This window comes from Sminthopsis crassicaudata, chromosome 3, assembly GCF_048593235.1.
Source record: "Sminthopsis crassicaudata isolate SCR6 chromosome 3, ASM4859323v1, whole genome shotgun sequence".
Classification (NCBI taxonomy): Eukaryota; Metazoa; Chordata; class Mammalia; order Dasyuromorphia; family Dasyuridae; genus Sminthopsis; species Sminthopsis crassicaudata.
Window position 1 is genome coordinate 45,841,925 of NC_133619.1, and position 18,143 is coordinate 45,860,067.

At 33.3% G+C, this 18,143-nt stretch overlaps 1 protein-coding gene across 7 annotated transcripts in view; it reads left to right on the forward strand.

Annotated features, from left to right (window-relative positions):
* LOC141560373 (phospholipid scramblase 4-like) overlaps positions 1-18,143 on the forward strand; it is a 60,947-nt gene that overhangs the window by 7,668 nt on the left and 35,136 nt on the right. Inside the window, exon 3 of one of the 7 annotated variants that reach the window (XM_074298394.1) lies at positions 743-909. The exons of the other annotated variants lie outside the window; for them this stretch is intronic. The gene's annotated coding sequence lies outside the window, so the exon portion shown is untranslated. The remainder of the gene's footprint in view (positions 1-742; positions 910-18,143) is intronic. 7 annotated transcript variants of the gene reach the window in all.

The following is an 18,143-nucleotide window of genomic DNA, read 5'->3' on the forward strand; positions in this document are numbered from 1 at the left end:
TTATAATCTTCCTGACTGTACCTCCATAAAATCTGACTTTAGCAACTCTGTTTAACATATCAGTAACTGCTGGTTGACCCCACTTTTTAAGTTTGAGTGACCTCATAAGGAGACATATTAGTATTTTAGCAGTGACTCTCTCTTGCTGTGTTCCTATTCTATCCTTGGTTCTCCAGAGAAAAAATAGTGAGTATTAACATTGACTTAACAGTGACTAGATTTTTTGCCTCATATCCTAATCATCCATTAATTGGCACTCATCACTGGGAACAAATTTTTACTTGCTTGAATGTTCTTTCTTTGTAAGCATTGTACAAAAAATATAATGAATGAATAGGTACTTAGTTGCTGGATTCTTGGATTCTGCTTAGCTCTTGGCAAATGCTAGTTATTTCCTTCCCTTTGGACTGAGCTCCCAACTTTTGATTTAGTTCCAGATTCACATCCATGCATGATATTTCTTTCTTTTTTTATTTAGAATTTTTTTCCACAGTATATATGCATGAGTAATTTTTAAAATATTATCCCTTGTATTCATTTCCCCAAATTATCCCCCCTCCCTCTACTCCCTCCCCCCGATGACAGACAATCCCATACATTTTACATGTGTTACAATATAACCTAGATACAATATATGTGTGTAAATACCATTTTCTTGTTGCACAATAAGCATTAGATTCCGAAGGTATAAGTAACCTGGGTAGATAGACAGTAGTGCTAACAATTTACCTTCACTTCCCAGTGTTACTTCTCTGCGTGTAGTTATTTCTGTCCATCGTTGATCAACTGGAAGTGAGTTGGATCTTCTTTATGTTGAAGATATCCACTTCCATCAGAATACGTCCTCATACAACATTGAAGTGTACAGCGATCTTCTGGTTCTGCTCATTTCACTCAGCATCAGTTGATGTAAGTCTCTCCAAGCCTCTCTGTATTCCTCCTGCTGGTCATTTCTTACAGAGCAATAATATTCCATAACCTTCATATACCATAATTGATCCAACCATTCTCCAATTGATGGGCATTCATTCAACTTCCAGTTTCTAGCTACAACAAAAAGAGCTGCCACAAACATTTTGGCACATACAGATCCCTTTCCGCTCTTTAGTATTTCTTTGGGATATAAGCCCAATAGCAGCAATGCTGGGTCAAAGGGTATGCACAGTTTGATAACTTTTTGGGCATAGTTCCAAATTGCTCTCCAGAATGGCTGGATTCTTTCACAACTCCACCAGCAATGTATCAGTGTCCCAGTTTTCCCACATCCCCTCCAACATTCATCATTATTTCTTCCTGTCATTTTAGCCAATCTGACAGGTGTGTAGTGGTATCTCAGAGTTGTCTTAATTTGCATTTCTCTGATCAGTAGTGATTTGGAACACTCTTTCATATGAGTGGAAATAGTTTCAATTTCATCATCTGAAAATTGTCTGTTCATATCCTTTGACCATTTGTCAATTGGAGAATGGTTTGATTTCTTATAAATTAGGGTCAGTTCTCTATATATTTTGGAAATGAGACCTTTGTCAGAACCTTTACTTTTAAAAATATTTTCCCAATTTGTTACTTCCCTTCTAATCTTGTTTGCATTAGTATTGTTTGTACAGAAACTTTTTAGTTTGATGTAATCAAAATCTTCTATTTTGTGATCAATAATGATCTCTACTTCTCCTCTGGTCATAAATTCCTTCCTCCTCCACAGTCTGAGAGGTAGACTATTTTCTGTTTCTCTAATCTATTTATTATCTCATTGTTTATGCCTAAATCATGGACCCATTTTGATCTTATCTTGGTATATGGTGTTAAGTGTGGATCCATTTCTAATTTCTGCCATACAAATTTCCAGTTTTCCCAAAAGTTTTTTTCCAAATAATGAATTTTTATCCCTAATGTTGGTATCTTTGGGTTTGTCAAAGATTAGATTGCTATAGATGTACTCTTTTTTGTCCTTTGTATCTAATCTGTTCCACTGATCTACCGGTCTATTTCTTAGCCAGTACCAAATGGTTTTGGTGACTGCTGCTATATAATATAGCTTTAGATCAGGTACACTTAGACTTCCTCTGACTTTTTTTTTTCATTAGTTCCCTTGCAATTCTCGACCTTTTATTCTTCCATATGAATTTTGTTGTTATTTTTTTAGGTCATTAAAATAGTTTCTTGGGAGTCTGATTGGTATTGCACTAAATAAATAGATTAGTTTGGGGAGTATTGTCATCTTTATTATATTTGCTCGGCCTATCCAAGAGCACTGAATGTCTTTCCAATTATTTAAATCTGACTTTATTTTTGTGGCAATTGTTTTGTAATTTTTCTCATATAATTCCTGACTATTCTTTGGTAAATGGATTCCCAAATACTTTATACTCTCAACATTTGTTTGGAATGGAATTTCTCTTTGTATCTCTTGCTGTTGCATTTTGTTGGCGATATATAAAAATGCTGAGAATTTATGTGGATTTATTTTGTATCCTGCCACTTTGCTAAAATTCTGAATTATTTCTAATAGCTTTTTAGCAGAGTCTTTGGGGTTCTCTAAGTATACCATCATGTCATCTGCAAAGAGTGATAGTTTGATTTCCTCATTTCCTACTCTAATTCCTTGAATCACTTTCTCGGCTCTTATTGCGGAGGCTAGAGTTTCTAGTACTATATTGAATAGTAATGGTGATAGTGGGCAACCTTGTTTCACTCCTGATCTTACTGGGAAAGGTTGCAGTTTATTTCTATTTCATATTATGCTTACTGACGGTCGTAAATATATGCTCCTGATTATTCTAAGGAATAGTCCATTTATTCCTATACTCTCAAGAGTTTTTAGTAGGAATGGATGTTGGATTTTGTCAAATGCTTTTTCTGCATCTATTGAGATGATCATATGGTTTTTATTAATTTGATTATTAATATAGTCAATTATACTAATAGTTTTCCTAATATTAAACCAGCCCTGCATTCCTGGTATAAATCCTACTTGATCATAGTGTATTATCCTGGGGATGGTTTTCTGAAGTCTTTTTGCTAATATCTTATTTAAGATTTTAGCCTCAATATTCATTAAGGAAATTGGTCTATAATTTTCTTTCTCAGTTTTCGATTGACCTGGTTTAGGTATCAGTACCATGTCTGTTTCATAAAAGGAGTTTGGTAGGACTCCTTCATCCCCTATTTTTTCAAATAGTTTATATAGCATTGGGGCTAATTGTTCTTTAAATGTTTGGTACAATTCATATGTAAATCCATCTGGTCCTGGGGATTTTTTCCTGGGGAGTTGATTAATAGCGTGTTCTATTTCTTTTCTGAAATGGGACTATTTAAGCAATTTATCTCCTCCTCTGTTAATCTAGGAAGTCTATATTTTTGGAGGAAGTCATCCATTTCACTTAAGTTATCAAATTTATTGGCATAAAGTTGGGCAAAGTAACTCATTATTTCTCTAATTTCCTCTTCATTGGTGGAAAGATCCTCCTTTTCATTTGTAAGACTACCAATTTGATTTTCCTCTTTCTTTTTTCTGATCAGATTTACCAAAGGTTTATCTATTTTATTGGCTTTTTCATAAAACCAACTCTTGGTTTTATTTATTAATTCAATAGTTTTTTTACTTTCAATATTATTGATTTCTCCTTTTAATTTTTGTATTTCAAGTTTAATTTTTGGTTGGGGGTTTTTAATTTGGTCTTTTTCTAGCTTTTTAAGTTGCAAGCCCAATTTGTTAATCTTCTCTTTCTCTATTTTCTTCAAATAAGCCTCTAAAGATATAAAATTTCCCCTTATTACTGATTTAGCTGCATCCCCCAGATTTTGGTATGATGTCTCATCATTGTCATTATCTTGGGTGGAATTATTAATTGTTTCTATAATTTGCTGTTTCACCCAGTCATTCTTTAAGATGAGATTATTCAGTTTCCAATTACTTTTTGGTCTATTTACCCCTAACTTTTTACTGAATGTAGCTTTTATTGCATTGTGATCTGAGAAGAAGGCATTTATTATTTCTGCCTTCCTACATTTAATTTTGAGATCTTTATATCCTAATATATGGCCAATTTTTGTATAGGATCCATGAGCTGCTGAGAAGAAAGTATATTCCTTTCTATTGCCATTCAGTTTTCTCCAAAGGTCTATCATACCTAGTTTTTCTAATGTTCTATTTACTTTTTAAATTTCTTTCTTATTTGTTTTGTGGTTTGATTTGTCTAAATCTGAGAGTGCAAGGTTGAGATCTCCCACTATTATAGTTTTACTGTCTATTTCTTCTTGCAGTTCTCTTAACTTTTCCTTTAGAAAGTTAGATGCTATACCACTTGGTGCATATATGTTTAGTATTGATATGGCTTCATTATTTATGCTACCTTTCAGCAGGATATAGTTTCCTTGCTTATCTCTTTTAACTAGATCAATTTCTGCTTTTGCTTGACCTGAGATAAGGATAGCTACCCCTGCTTTTTTGGCTTTACCTGAAGCATAATAGATTCTGCTCCAACCTTTTACCTTTACTCTGTATGTATCTCCCTGCTTTAAGTGTGTTTCCTGTAGACAACATATTGTAGGGTTCTGATTTTTGATCCAGTCTGCTATCCGTCTCCATTTGATGGGAGCATTCATCACATTTACAGTTAAAATTACTAATTCTGTATTTCCTGCCATCATATTATCCCCAGATTATGCTTTTTCCCTTGACCCCCCTGATCCCCTTCCCCGATATTTAATTTATGGACCCCACTTGTGACACGCAGCCCTTCCTTTTTTTAGTATCCCTCCCCCCTCCCTCCACGTTCCTTCCCTTATTCTCCTTTTCCTTTTCCCTTTTCCTCTCCCCCCTTTTAATGAGGTGAGAGAGAATTCTCTGAAAAACAAATATGTCAATTATTTACTCTTTGAGCCTCTTCTGATGAGAGTAAGATTCACACAATGTTTCTCCCCCTCTCTAAATTCCCTCAGATAAGGTGTATTTTCTATGCCTCTTCCTGGGATGTAGTTTCCCTCTTTTTATCACTCCTTCCCCTTTTTCTGAACCGACCTCCTTCCCTTTACTACACCCCCCTTTTTTTCTTTTATATCAGTAGAATCAAATTCATGGGTACTTTCTTTATACCCACAACAGAGATACAGTTCTCAAGGGTTCTGTGTACCTTTTTCTGTTTCTCTTCAGTCTTGTGGATGTAGATCAAATTTTTTGTTTAAGTCTGGTTTTTTTCTTAGAAACATATGGAATTCCTCTATTTCATTGAATGACCATCTTCTTCCATGGAAAAGATGCTAAACTTAGCTGGGTAGTTTATTCTTGGTTGCAATCCTTGATCTTTTGCCTTACGGAATATCAGGTTCCAGGCCCTTCTATCTTTTAATGTGGAGGCAGCCAGATCTTTTGTGACCCTTATTGTGGCACCTTGGTATTTAAATTGTTTTTTTCTAGCTGCTTGCAAGATTTTCTCCTTTGTGTGGTAATTCTGCAGCTTAGCCACAATATTCCGTGGTGTTCTTTTTTTAGGGTCTATTTCAAAAGGAGTTCAATGAATTCTTTCAACATCTATTTTCCCTTCTGTTTCTATTATCTCTGGACAGTTCTCTTTGATAATTTCCTGTAAAATAGAATCTAGGCTCTTTTTTTGGTCATAGTTTTCGGGAAGTCCAATGATCCGCAGATTATCTCTCCTAGATCTTTTTCCAGGTCTATAGATTTTCCCAGTAAGTATTTGACGTTATTCTCCAGCTTTTCTTTTTTTTTTTTTTTTTTTTTTTTGTTTTGTTTGACTAATTCTTGGGTTCTCAATCATGCATTATATTTCTAGAATAACAAGAGTTCTGGGTCATAATTCAGGATTTAAATGCTTACATCTTTATGAAGCTTTATGAATTTATTTATTTATTTATCATCCTTCCTCCTACTGTCTTAGTGGTTATCATTGCCTGAATTCTAATTAGGCCAGGTGGAAAGAAAAGGAAATAGTCCTCCTTATCCAGCCCCTAAACCTTCTCAGCATCATTACTTTCTATTTCCTTTTCCTTTCTAGTCATAGAAATATTTCTGTTTCTCACTAATGCTATTGTTTGTCCTTAGTTCTTAAAGACACCAAGAAAGTGCTGCCATGACTTGGAAGTGAATTGGATTTAATTGAGGGAGGACTGTGCAAATCCCTTGCCTCACTTTCTCCTTCAGAGCTATTTAGGTCCAGGAGCAAGATACAAATCAACAACTATCCCTGGGTGTGATGAGAGATTTTGACTTTTTTCCTCCTTTTAACAAAAAATAATAGCTTTTTATTTTCAAAATATATACAAGATAATTTTCAACATTCACCCTTGCAAAATCTTGTTTTCCAAATTTTTCTCCCTCTCTTCCCCTTACTCCTTTTCCTAGACAGTTAGTGATTCAATATATTGTAGAAATGTAGAATTCTTTTATACATATTTCCACATTTATCATGTTGCAAAAAATCAGATCAAAAAGGGGAAAAAACGAGAAAAAACAAAAAGCAAACAACAGAAATGATGAAAATGCTATGTTGTGATCCACACTTAGTCCCCACATCCCTCTCTGGGTACAGATGGCTTTCTACAACCCAATTATATTGGAATTGATCTAAATCGCCTCACTGTTAAAAACAGCCATGTCCAGCACAGCTGATCCTGCATAATCTTGCTATTGCTTTGTACAATGAGGTCTTCACCTTTTTAAGTTAAAGTCTTTCCCAGGTCTCAGTTTGACTGAAACAACCCTATTCACTGATTAAGGTTAGGTAAGAAATGAGGAAAAGAATTTACTTAGTTTTTTTTTTAATTTTAATAGTTTTTATTTACAGATATTTGCATGGGTAATTTTACAATATTGACAATTGCCAAACATTTTGTTCTAATTTTTCCCCTCCTTCCCCCCCCCAGATAGCAGGTTGACCAATACATGTTAAATATGTTAAAGTATAAATTAAATACAATATATGTATACATGACCAGACAGTTGTCTTGCTGCTCTTTTATTTAGTTTAAAAAAATCATTAAGAGCCTTCAGGGCCCAAACAATGACTCAGTGAGGCTTGGACTGGGACCTCTTGATGGCAATCAATCTTTATTTCATAAATTCCAAGATATTTTTTGAGGTTTCAGAGACCAAAATGTACATTCCTCTGAGTACCTGCAAGTAAGTATATGATACCCCCATGTGGACAAAGAGGAAAGAGTGAAGGAAGGGAAGAAAAGGAAAGGCAGAACAGGTCAGGGAATTGCATTGTCCAACTAAAAGTGGTCAGCTGGGTCCCCAGTGGGGCAGCTCCTCCTATTCACAGGTTGTTGTTTGCTCTTTGTTCTTGAAGAAGACTTCAGGAAAGTGATATCATAATTGCAAGAAAATTGCAAAGTGAATCCCTAAAGTTAATCTCTACTTGAAACATTATTCCCATTCCCTTTCTTATTTTGTGGAGTCTTACTCTAGCACTCATGCTTGGCCTTGTTTCTGTTTCTCAGTCTCTCTCTCTCTGTGTCTCTCTCAGTCTCTCTCTCTCTCTCTCTCTCTCTCTCTCTCTCTCTCTCTCTCTCTCTCTCTCTCTCTCTCTCTGTCCTTCTATGTTTTTCTTTCTATGTGTCTTTCTGTCTCTGTATGTCTCTTTCTCCCTCCCTCCCTTTCTTCCCTTCTTTCTCTTCTTTCTTTCTATGTCTGTTTCTGTGTCTTTTTGTCCCTACCTCTGTATGTCTCTTCCTCCCTCCCTTTCTCTTCCTCTTTCCCTTCTCTTCTCTCTTCTGTCTCTGGGTCTCTGTTTCTCTGTCTTTCTTTCTTTCTCTCTCTCTGTCTGTCTCTGTCTCTGTCTCTCTCTTCCCTCTCTTCCCCTTCCCCAAAGATATTCACATCCATGTGATTTTTCCCATTTCTCTAATCATTTCTCTTTGATATCCTTTACTGGATATTTTTATACTCTTCAAGATTTTATACTGTAGATGTGTAGACCAAGATCTGCTTTTGGAGCTCCTTTCTTCTTTATTTTTTTCTCTACTCTCTCCTTATGGGATCTCCTGCATTTCAGATATTAATTTTAGCAGATGACTTCCCAATCATTATTTCAGCCCTGATATCTTTTTTTGAGTTTTTGATTTGGGTGTCCATCTCCCTTCAGAACATTTATACTTATGTATCTCACTTGTACTTCAAGCTCAGCATGTTCATAACTGACTTATTACCTTTTTTCACTTCCCCACTGTAAGGAGCTGGAAGGGACCCTCAGAAGTCATATTTTCCAATCTATAACTAAATCGGAATCTCAATGATACCATCCCTAACAAGGAAGTATCAAACCTGTGTTTGAAGACTTCCAGTGAGGGGATCTTACTAACTATCACTCAATGAGCTTTTAGATAGAACTATATATTTCAAGATTTTATTTACATCAAGCCTAAATCTGCCATTTTATCGCTTTCACCCGTTGTTCCTACTTCCTACTGAGACATAATCGAACAAGTCTAATCTTTTTCCACTTAAAAGGCCTTATAATACAAAAAAACAAACAAACTAGCAATTACTTGCTTTTCCCTAACTTTATACTGCCCTATGGATTTTCTTCTACATGCTAAACATTCTGCATTCTTCCAACTTGTCTTTGTTTAGAATGTTCTTTAATCACTTCATGCTGCTAGTTATTTCCTAGATAAATTATAGCCTTCCTGAAATGTGGAACCCAAAATTTAGCTGTTCCTAGATAGATTGTAGCTTTCCTGGCATGTGGAACCCAAAATTTAGCTGTTCTGACCAGGACAACATAGTGTACAATTGATGTAAACTCTCTCTGAAATCTATTTACCATGTCTAGTACCTATATTAGCACTTAAGAGTCATTATGTACCTCCTTCTGAACACTAGTTTTTTTTTTTTTTTTTTTTTTCCAATTAAGGACTAAGAAAGCATAAGATTTTTTTTTTTTCTTACCAGTTCACACTGTTGAATTATGTTGAGTCCACTAAAATAACCAGGTCCTTTTCATGAAAACTGTTTCTGGCTTTGGTTTGTCTCTCTCATTCAGAATTTGAGAAGTTGGTTTTAATTTTTATTATTTTTTTTAAATCTAGACACTGACTTATCTCTGTCAAGTTTTGTCTTCTTGATTTAGTCCATCATTCTAGCCTGACAAGATGTTTTTGAATTTAAATTCTCATCTTTTGTGTTATGTAGCAATCCCTATTAAATTTGTCATCTACAAATTTAATAAACATGAGGTATGGTTGTGTCATGTTGAGCTATTAGTACACTCAGACAAAAACCACTTACTCCCTCTCTGCTGCTGCCTTGTCTCATAAATTTTTTCTATCCAAGTATAAAGTTATTATTTAATGATATCTAAAAATGGCAGGAAAAAACAGGACCCTTTCTCTGACATACCCTAGAATAAACAAGGGGATTCTTCCCTGGGCTTGTTTTATCTATCTTAAGCTCAAAGTATAAACAAGAATAAATATTAATAACCATATGGGTAACTTGTTAACGGTATTATATACTAAATACATATAAGCAAATAATTAAACATGATGTTAAGTATAATGAGATTTATATACAGAGGCACTCTGCATTCTGTGAAAGCAAAAGAAAGAAAAGCTGGTGACTGGAATTCATGGCTATTCATTTCCATTTTATTCTTTTGCCACATATCCATTTTTTAATCTTCCTTTCTGATTCAAAAACTCATCTTCCTTCAAATCTGAGAGAATGACTCTTTCTTTATGTCATTCAAACCCTCCAAAACAAATTAAATTTTCCTGAACCACTCGAATTCTCCTTAGAATGTTTACTAATGGACTAGTCTGGTAAAGTCTCTCATATGTTTATTATCATCACACAAGGAAACCAATTATTTTGAAATATAATTATAAAAAAGTTCAATGGCCTTAGGTTAAACATCACTGGTTTAGCCCAAGGATTCTCTCTCTATTAAAAAGTCCTCCAAAGTCTCTGTGATTATAAAGGGTTTGGGATTAGAGTTAACAGTATCCAAACTCTGTAATCCTTGATCTTGGTAACCAACTTGAAGACCTTTTTGAAAACTGATATTAAACCAATAATGACTACTCTTTGAATCAGTGAACATTTTTCCAAATTTCCAAAAATTTAAAAATTTTTTCAAAGGCTTTGCTATATCTGAGTCAGTTATATGTATGGCATTCCTCTGATCTATGAATTTAATAACCCTATCAAGAAAGTAAAGAGTAAATAAAGTTAGTTTGGCAGGCCTTATTAATGATTTTTTAAAAAAATATTGTTTGTGCATCTCCAGAGAGAGTACTGATGAACTTTGAGTGCACATAGAAGTATGATTTTCTCATTCTTTGCTTTTTGTTTTGAAATATGGATAATATGGAAATATGTTTTGCATGACCTTATATTCGTAATTGACATGTTGCTTGTCTTCTCAGTGTTTGGAGGAGGGAATGGAAGGGAGGGAGAGGATCTGGAATTCAAAATTAGAAAAAAGAAAAATGTCAAAAACAAGTAAACAGTATTTTTAAGTTAAAAAGTAAATACTCTGCTTCTAATAGGTTTGATATTAGCTGTATAAATATGAAATAAAATTATGCAATTTTGCATTAAAAGTTCCTTTTCTATAACCTGAATGGGAAAATCTAATATATTTAGGGAACTTGAGGCTCACTGAAATTTAGATCACTTAGTCCAATTTCCTCATTTTATATTAGAGATTCATCTTAGAATCTCTGATCAATAAATCCACCAAGCCATTTGATAAAATTATGTGGGACAAAGGATTTTATTTTTTCAGATTTTGCACTAGGCACATCTTGTGTAGCTCATCTGCACTTTGTAAGAAGGTCCTATATTTCTCTTCTTTGTCTAAATTCACAGAGAAAGGCATCTAAAGCTGTTGTCTTCATTTCCTCTTTTCTCACTAGATTCTAAACCCTCTGCAATCTGTTTCTGACCTTACCACTCAACTGATAACAAATGTTTCCAAAGGTCTCTTTCTTGACAAATCTAATGTCTCTTTCTGAGTATTCATCTTTCCCATTTTGACACAATTTGACATTTGATCACTCACTAATTTTTTTTTTCTGAATCATCTTCTAAGTCAGGGCTACTACTTGTGGTTATGACTTCCAAGACTCTTTCCTGGACCCTCTTTTCTTTTCCCCTCAATATCCTTTTATTTGGTGATCTCATCAACACCCATGAGTTTAATTATCTTCTCTAGGTAGATTATGTAGACAATTTTGAGGTCTCCTGACCTTATAGTCTCATAGTTGCAATTGCTTTTTAGATATCTCTAACTGGATGCCCTGCAAGCATCTCAAATTCATCATATTAGTAACATAACTCATTATCGTTTCCCTCAAACTCTCCATTCAGACTTTCTCATTAGTATTAAGAGCACCACCATTCTTTCAGTCACTCAGACTCACAATCTTAACATCTTCCTTAATAGAATCTCTCTTTTACTCCTTCCCTATCTCTAATCTTTGTGCCAAGTCTTGTCAATTCTACCTTTACAATGTCTCCTTATTCACACAGTTATGATCTTGGTACCTTCAATGCTGAGAACAATGTAGCACTTAAAAGGGACTCAAAAATGCTTATTGACTGACATATTTAATTGGTTTATTTATATGTAAAAGTATCAGCATTGTGGTTGGACATTTAAGAGAGGCATAGGCTCATCCTTGGTCTTATACTACACTTTTTACCTCCTTTTTCTTTGCCTACTATCTGGGTTCTATGGATGGCTAGGTGATGTAGTGAATAGAGTGCTGGTCTTAGAATCAGGAGAGCCTAAGTTCAAATATAATCTCAGACACTTATTAGTTGTGTGATCCTGAGCAAGTCACTTTGCTCTGCTTACTTCAGTTCCTCATCTATAAAGTGATCCGGGTTAAGATATAGCAAACCATTTCAGTATCTCTGTCAAGAAAGCTCCCAAAAGAAGAAGGTCATGAACAATTAGATGTGACTGAAATAATGGAACAAAATCTGGGGCAGTGGGAATTGGGAGTGGGAAGGAAGGAGAAAGTACTAAGTATCCCACACTCAGGGGCAAATCTCTGGTGTCTGTGGACTGCTCAGTCATACTACTGACTACCTGCAAAGGTGCCCACCTGAAGTCAGAAAAGACTTTGCTACAAATCCTTAAAAAATGACAATTCAATCTTTAGAGCACTTTGTAATGTTAAAGAAAAGCCTCTTTATGATATTGGATGGATCTAAATATTCCTAAACAAATTTTTGCTATGATACAGAAGAAATTTAAGCTTATGAAGGTGCAGAGCTGGAACCAGTCTTTGGGTGTCTTGACTTTCAGTGGTATCAATGGAATGATACAAAGAAAAAAAATTTCCTTTAGATACCTTAAATTGTTGTGTTATCCAGTTATGATGCTATCTCTTGTTTCCAAAATGAAATCAAGCTACTACTCCTTCATGGTGATTGTCTTTAGACAATGTTTAGAAAGAGAAAAGGGTTGTATTCCATTTTTTCCTTAGTAGATTGTCTTATAAACCATTTCTCTCCAACTTATTCTCTTGTAGTCATAGTTACAAGTGCATTTGATTTGGTATGTGCCCTCCACAGTAAAATAATTCACTTCCCTCCCCTCTCTTGCACTCGCTCCCTAATCTTCTCTCTCTCCCTCTCTCTTCTCAATTAGTGGGGAAGTGCATGGATGAATGGAAATAATTTGGAAGTTAAAATTTTAAAACAATGTTAAAATAAATAAAATAAGTAGGGAAGAAATAAAAAAGAAAATTATGTTCAGGTTCCAAGAAAAAACAATTAATTTGAAAGTTGGGTGACGTATCTCTGGAGAAAAATAAAAGACCTAATGTCCAAGATTTACATATGAACAAATTACATGAGGCTATTTTACTGCTTATATTTTGGAGTATCCTATTTCCATGAGTTGGATGGGCAAATTAATAAAAAAAAAATAGAATAAGTCCAACCAATGCCTATCTGATATAATGTTTATCCATAGGGCAGACTATTTCTCTGTGGGGAAGAAAAATAATCCACATTGAGACTAAATGCAGTTTCATCTTCACTAATATAAAATTTTAGCCAACCAAGCTAACCTGCCTAGGTTTTATATTTTTTTTATATTTTTTATATTTTATATTTTTCTGAAGAGGAAATGAATTCATACACTTTCGTTCAATAAGATGTTTCTCCTCCTTCACAAATATTTTGGGAAAAACTGCCATTCATTTCTTTGTGTTAATGCTTTCCTTTAAAATGAAGGTTTTTAAGAAATTTACCACAGTAGGTAATTTCAGTCATTCATACTTTATTATGAATTACTGTTTTCTTCTTCTAAGGATTTCAAAACCACTGGAGGGTTGGGAGATTTTATGGAAATCTTATAGAATGGAGAAGGGTAGGTATAGCCAAATATTTGAGCAAGACGATAGACAACCAAAAAAAAAATACTAAGTACCCTGTGGTAAGATGGTAGGGGCTTGAAGGGAATTAAATACAAGCTGCATCTACTTTACAGTATTTTTACAAGTGGGGTCATGAATGCTACTTTTTCTCCTCTAAGCACGCATAGAATATGTTCCACAAGCCCATGATGTCCATCTGACACCTGCAGTTGTTATTTGTATAACCACTATTAAATGGTCATTTCCTTTGATGGATTTAAAGTCTTTTGCTCAAAAGAATCCTCTTTTTTGTTTTGCCACACCCAAGGTAGCTTTATTTTGAACCAAAGTGTTCCTCTTTAGGGTAAATAATAATCTTTCCAAAAAAGATTTAAACTGGGGAACTCTGACTGGAAGCCAAGGGATGAAACATAAGACTTCAGCTCTACTTTGCACACTTGTGATTCTATAAATAAATTGTCACACCCAAAGACATCTACATAAATAAATTCTGTGCTAGTTTAATTTTGGAGATTAAAGATGGTACCAGTAAAATGTCAAAAAGGCAAAACATTTCAATGAAATGCATGAGGACATGAAAAAATATTCCATTGTAAATAGATTTCAAATGAATTACTTGCCAAACATCCAAATATTCACAAATAAAGGAAACATGAACAATTTACAAATCTTCTCTTCACATATCTTTATCCATGAAAGAAGATAAGATTTTCATTTATATTTTTATTTGAAATCATTTTAACTGTATAGTCAAGGCCTGGACCATATTGTCTGCTTCTATCAACATAGATTAAACCAGAAGTTGGCCATATTATTTGCTTCTATCATCACAAATGAAACAGAAGTTAACCATTAACTTAAAATAATTTTGAGTGGGAAATTGAAATAAAAATCATCTTAACCATATATGTATGTATATATGTGAATATATGTGTATGTATGTGTGTATACATATTTCACTGAATTAGCATTCATTTTTATTAGGAAGTTCTTTATATAGAGATGAAATCTGTCTTCCTGAAATTTCAACCTGTTGCTCCCATATCTGTCCTCTAGGGCCAAGTGGAACAAATCTCATCAATTTACCAAAGGGGAATTATGTTTGAAGATAGAAAATAAGTCCTTTCCTAATTCCCTCAGCAATTAGTAACACTTCCATTACTTTGTCTCTTATTTATCTTCTGTCTGTCTTTCTGTCTGTCACTCTCTCTCTCTCTATATGTATATATAGATAGATATGTCTATATATATCTGTATATTTATGAAAATATATATGTATATATATATATATATATATATATATATATATATATATATATATATATATATATGAAAGTATAAAGAACATATGCATGTGCATATTTATCTATCTATATATAAAATCATTCTGATTACAACTATTAGGAATGCTCCCACTAGTCAATGTGGACTTATAAGCCCGAGAATATAACATTTTACTCCCAATTATACTTCCTGGTACAGGTGAGAGACCTCATTATAACATTGTTAATATCCAGAAAATTTCCTAAATTTTTATCTCTTCATGCTAGACTATAACTAGGCAACGACTTTTTTCTGGGGTTCAGAGCCTCCCTGTTTTTAAGACTCACAATCTTTACTGTAAATGTGTTTTAAGAAAAAGTTTCTGAAACAAGTTCATTTTCTTTCTTTTTTTTTTTTAGTTCAGCTACTTTCCTGATATCTTAATATGAAAATGAATTACTTGAAGTCTTACATCTTTTACAAAACTGCAAAATGATGCACTTAAATCTGAAAGGATCTCTTCTGCTTTATAATAAATTATTATATATGAAGAAATTAGATCTACTGACTGTATAAAAATCATGTTTAACTCTTAGTTATCTCTGACCATCCCCTACTCATTCATCTAATAAGATATCTGGGAAGTATGAACTAATTTGGATATTTGTTTAGAAAGAACTAGAGTGGTTAATCTGCTCTTAATATTGCCATATTCCTAATGAGAAAAATTCATTGGGAAATGGTGGGTGATAAGGGAGGGATATAGGGAGTCATTTCTTTTGGACATTATGATTTTTCAAGTTTGATTAATATGAATATCACAATAACTCTCATTTATATAAAAACTATTTTCTCCTTATTAACTTTAAAGTAAATTAGTTAAAACTGTCAGTTTTCATAGCAGTAGTTTTTCTTCTTTGTCTATGAAGGTAATTGTTTTGATAATGTTAATTTTTTTTTAAATTTGTGTTCAGCTATAACTTAACTAAATTAATTTAAAAAATCCAGAATCCCCAAGAAAAAGATTAATGGATCCAAAATGTACTAAGGACATTTAAGAATCAGTCTTTCTTTTTAAAAAAAATCTAATACTTTCTAATTAGATCATCCTTCATATTATTATGAATGATGCAACTGAATGGTTCCTTTTGTAATGAAAATAGATCAGATTCAGGGTCATTGGGCCAAGTATGACTTTTATTTTCTCTTTTGAATTCTAATTTATAAATGCATATTGACTGTAATATTCATTTGCATGAATGTTACTGAGAAGGTTATTCATCCATCTTGCACAATGCTTTTGCACATAGCAAGTGCTTAATACGTGCTTTGATGTTCATCTATTCATCCAAAGTGTTATTGAAGATCTACTATATAAAGGGCACTTTTAAAAAGTCTTGAAATGGCATACAAATAGGTAATTTTATTTAAAGAAATATATGGACAGACAGCTTCGATTTTTAAAAAAATAAGCTAAAAATAGGTATTACTAATAACCCATCTCATTCCAAGAAATTAATTTTGCTTTATATTATCTCCAGTGTCATAATGGATTTTTTTGCACTAAGTCAAAAATAATCTCAATATTAATAGTAATGAAAAGACATCACAAAATCATTATTATTATTTCTATCATCTCTTGCTTTTGCTCAGTGACTGCCATTTACTCATTTATAAATTGGTTGAGATTAGGGACAGTGGTATTTTTATATTATTAATAATGCCTGACAGAGAACCTTATACATAGTGCAGAAATAATTTCAAAATTTCATACTGTGATACTATTTATTTACAAAATAAATAAATGATCCACATTTTGGAAAACATCATGTGGATAATTTTCTTACTCATATTCATTCAAATAAAATTAGTATTATATTAGTACTATTATACTTTTTACAATAAGAATTCATATATATACATATATACACACAGATATATACATATGTATGTCTCTATATTTTTTATGTAAAACATAAAACATTGTAATAATCATTCCACATTCACTGTAATATAATCATAGAATTAGAAGTGGAGAAGGCTTTCAAAACCACCAAATCCCTTCATTTTATATTTGAAGATAGAAGCATAGAAAAAAGTTAATTTGTCACATAGTAGTAAGTGCCAGAGCCAGCATATGAAACAAGATCTTTTAACTCTAAGTCCAACACTCTTTGTATTATATAGTCTGTTGCTTCCCAGAGGTTAAGAGGTACATGTGGCCCCTTTAATCTTTAAACCTTCATTTGGGCATGTTTAGGTACCGACTAGGTGTAAGGGAAAAATGTAGGGTTATCATACTCCTAGTGGAAGGCTCCAATGTGGTATTGTTCAGTGAATATCCCTTTAGTAACTCCTTTCCAATGTGGAGTAAGAAATACATATAATGCACAGAAGTATGGGAGACATAGTATTTTAGTAAAAAGGGAGAAGACTAGATAGATTTAGGAAGTAGTCGGACCCAAGTATCCTGAATCTTCCTTGACTCCCTTGTCTATAAGAAATAACATCAATTCCCATCCCAACTGCTGCAAGTTGTGTCTGGTGATAAATACCCACCCCTGCTTCTAAAGGAATGTCTCTTTGCTTTTTTCTTGGGTCCACCCTTCTACTTAGTAACCAAGTTCTCTTCTGAGATCAGTGGGAGTGAATGTTCCATGTTGACCTCATTTTTGTTGACTCTAATTGAACTTTTTTTTTTTTTTCTGGGAAAAGGGAGTGAACTTAAGGGGAATTGGACTAAAAAATATCCAATAATTTTGGCTCATGCCCCATGGTGCCTCACCATTTAGATTCTTTCATATCATCACTCCCCCTTTGGGGGGTACATTTTGGGTTCTGGAAAATCCTGTTCTTTACAAGTTCTTAACTTGGAGTTCTTAAATTAAAAAAAAATATTTTGATAACCTATATTTTAGTATAACTAGTTTTCATTATAATTCTATGTATTTTATTTAATGTTTTCAACAGCCTTATTCTGATAAGGATACATAAAGTTCAGCAGATTTTCAAAAGGCTCCATCTCACAAAAAATTTAATAACCTATGGACTAGATGCCTGCTCTATGCTTGTTGAATTGAATTATAGATTAATTTTTTTCTGGTTTGTCTACTTACTGTTTCTACCTTTAAAATGTAGATTTCCACATAATATTCTGAAGATGAAGCATATTCATAGAAGTATTTGAAATCCTTAATTGAAGCATCATACATATTCCTCTCTTTGGTTTTATGCTAGTATCAATTGCAATAATATTATTTTAACTATTTGACCTTTAAAATTAAAATGTAATAATGGATCCAGTTTGAAAGATTTTTTGGTTATTTTCTTTTTCATTTTCAAAAAGGTGTTGGATTTTTATCCTCTAATATTTTTGCCTAGAATGCTTAGTTGCATTTTGGGATTTCAGATCAATTGAGGAACAAGAAATTCATTCATATATGAAATCTTTTCACATAACAGGAAATCCAGGGACAAACATTCTTAGAGTTGAAAGGAAACTCAGAGACTATGTAGTTCAG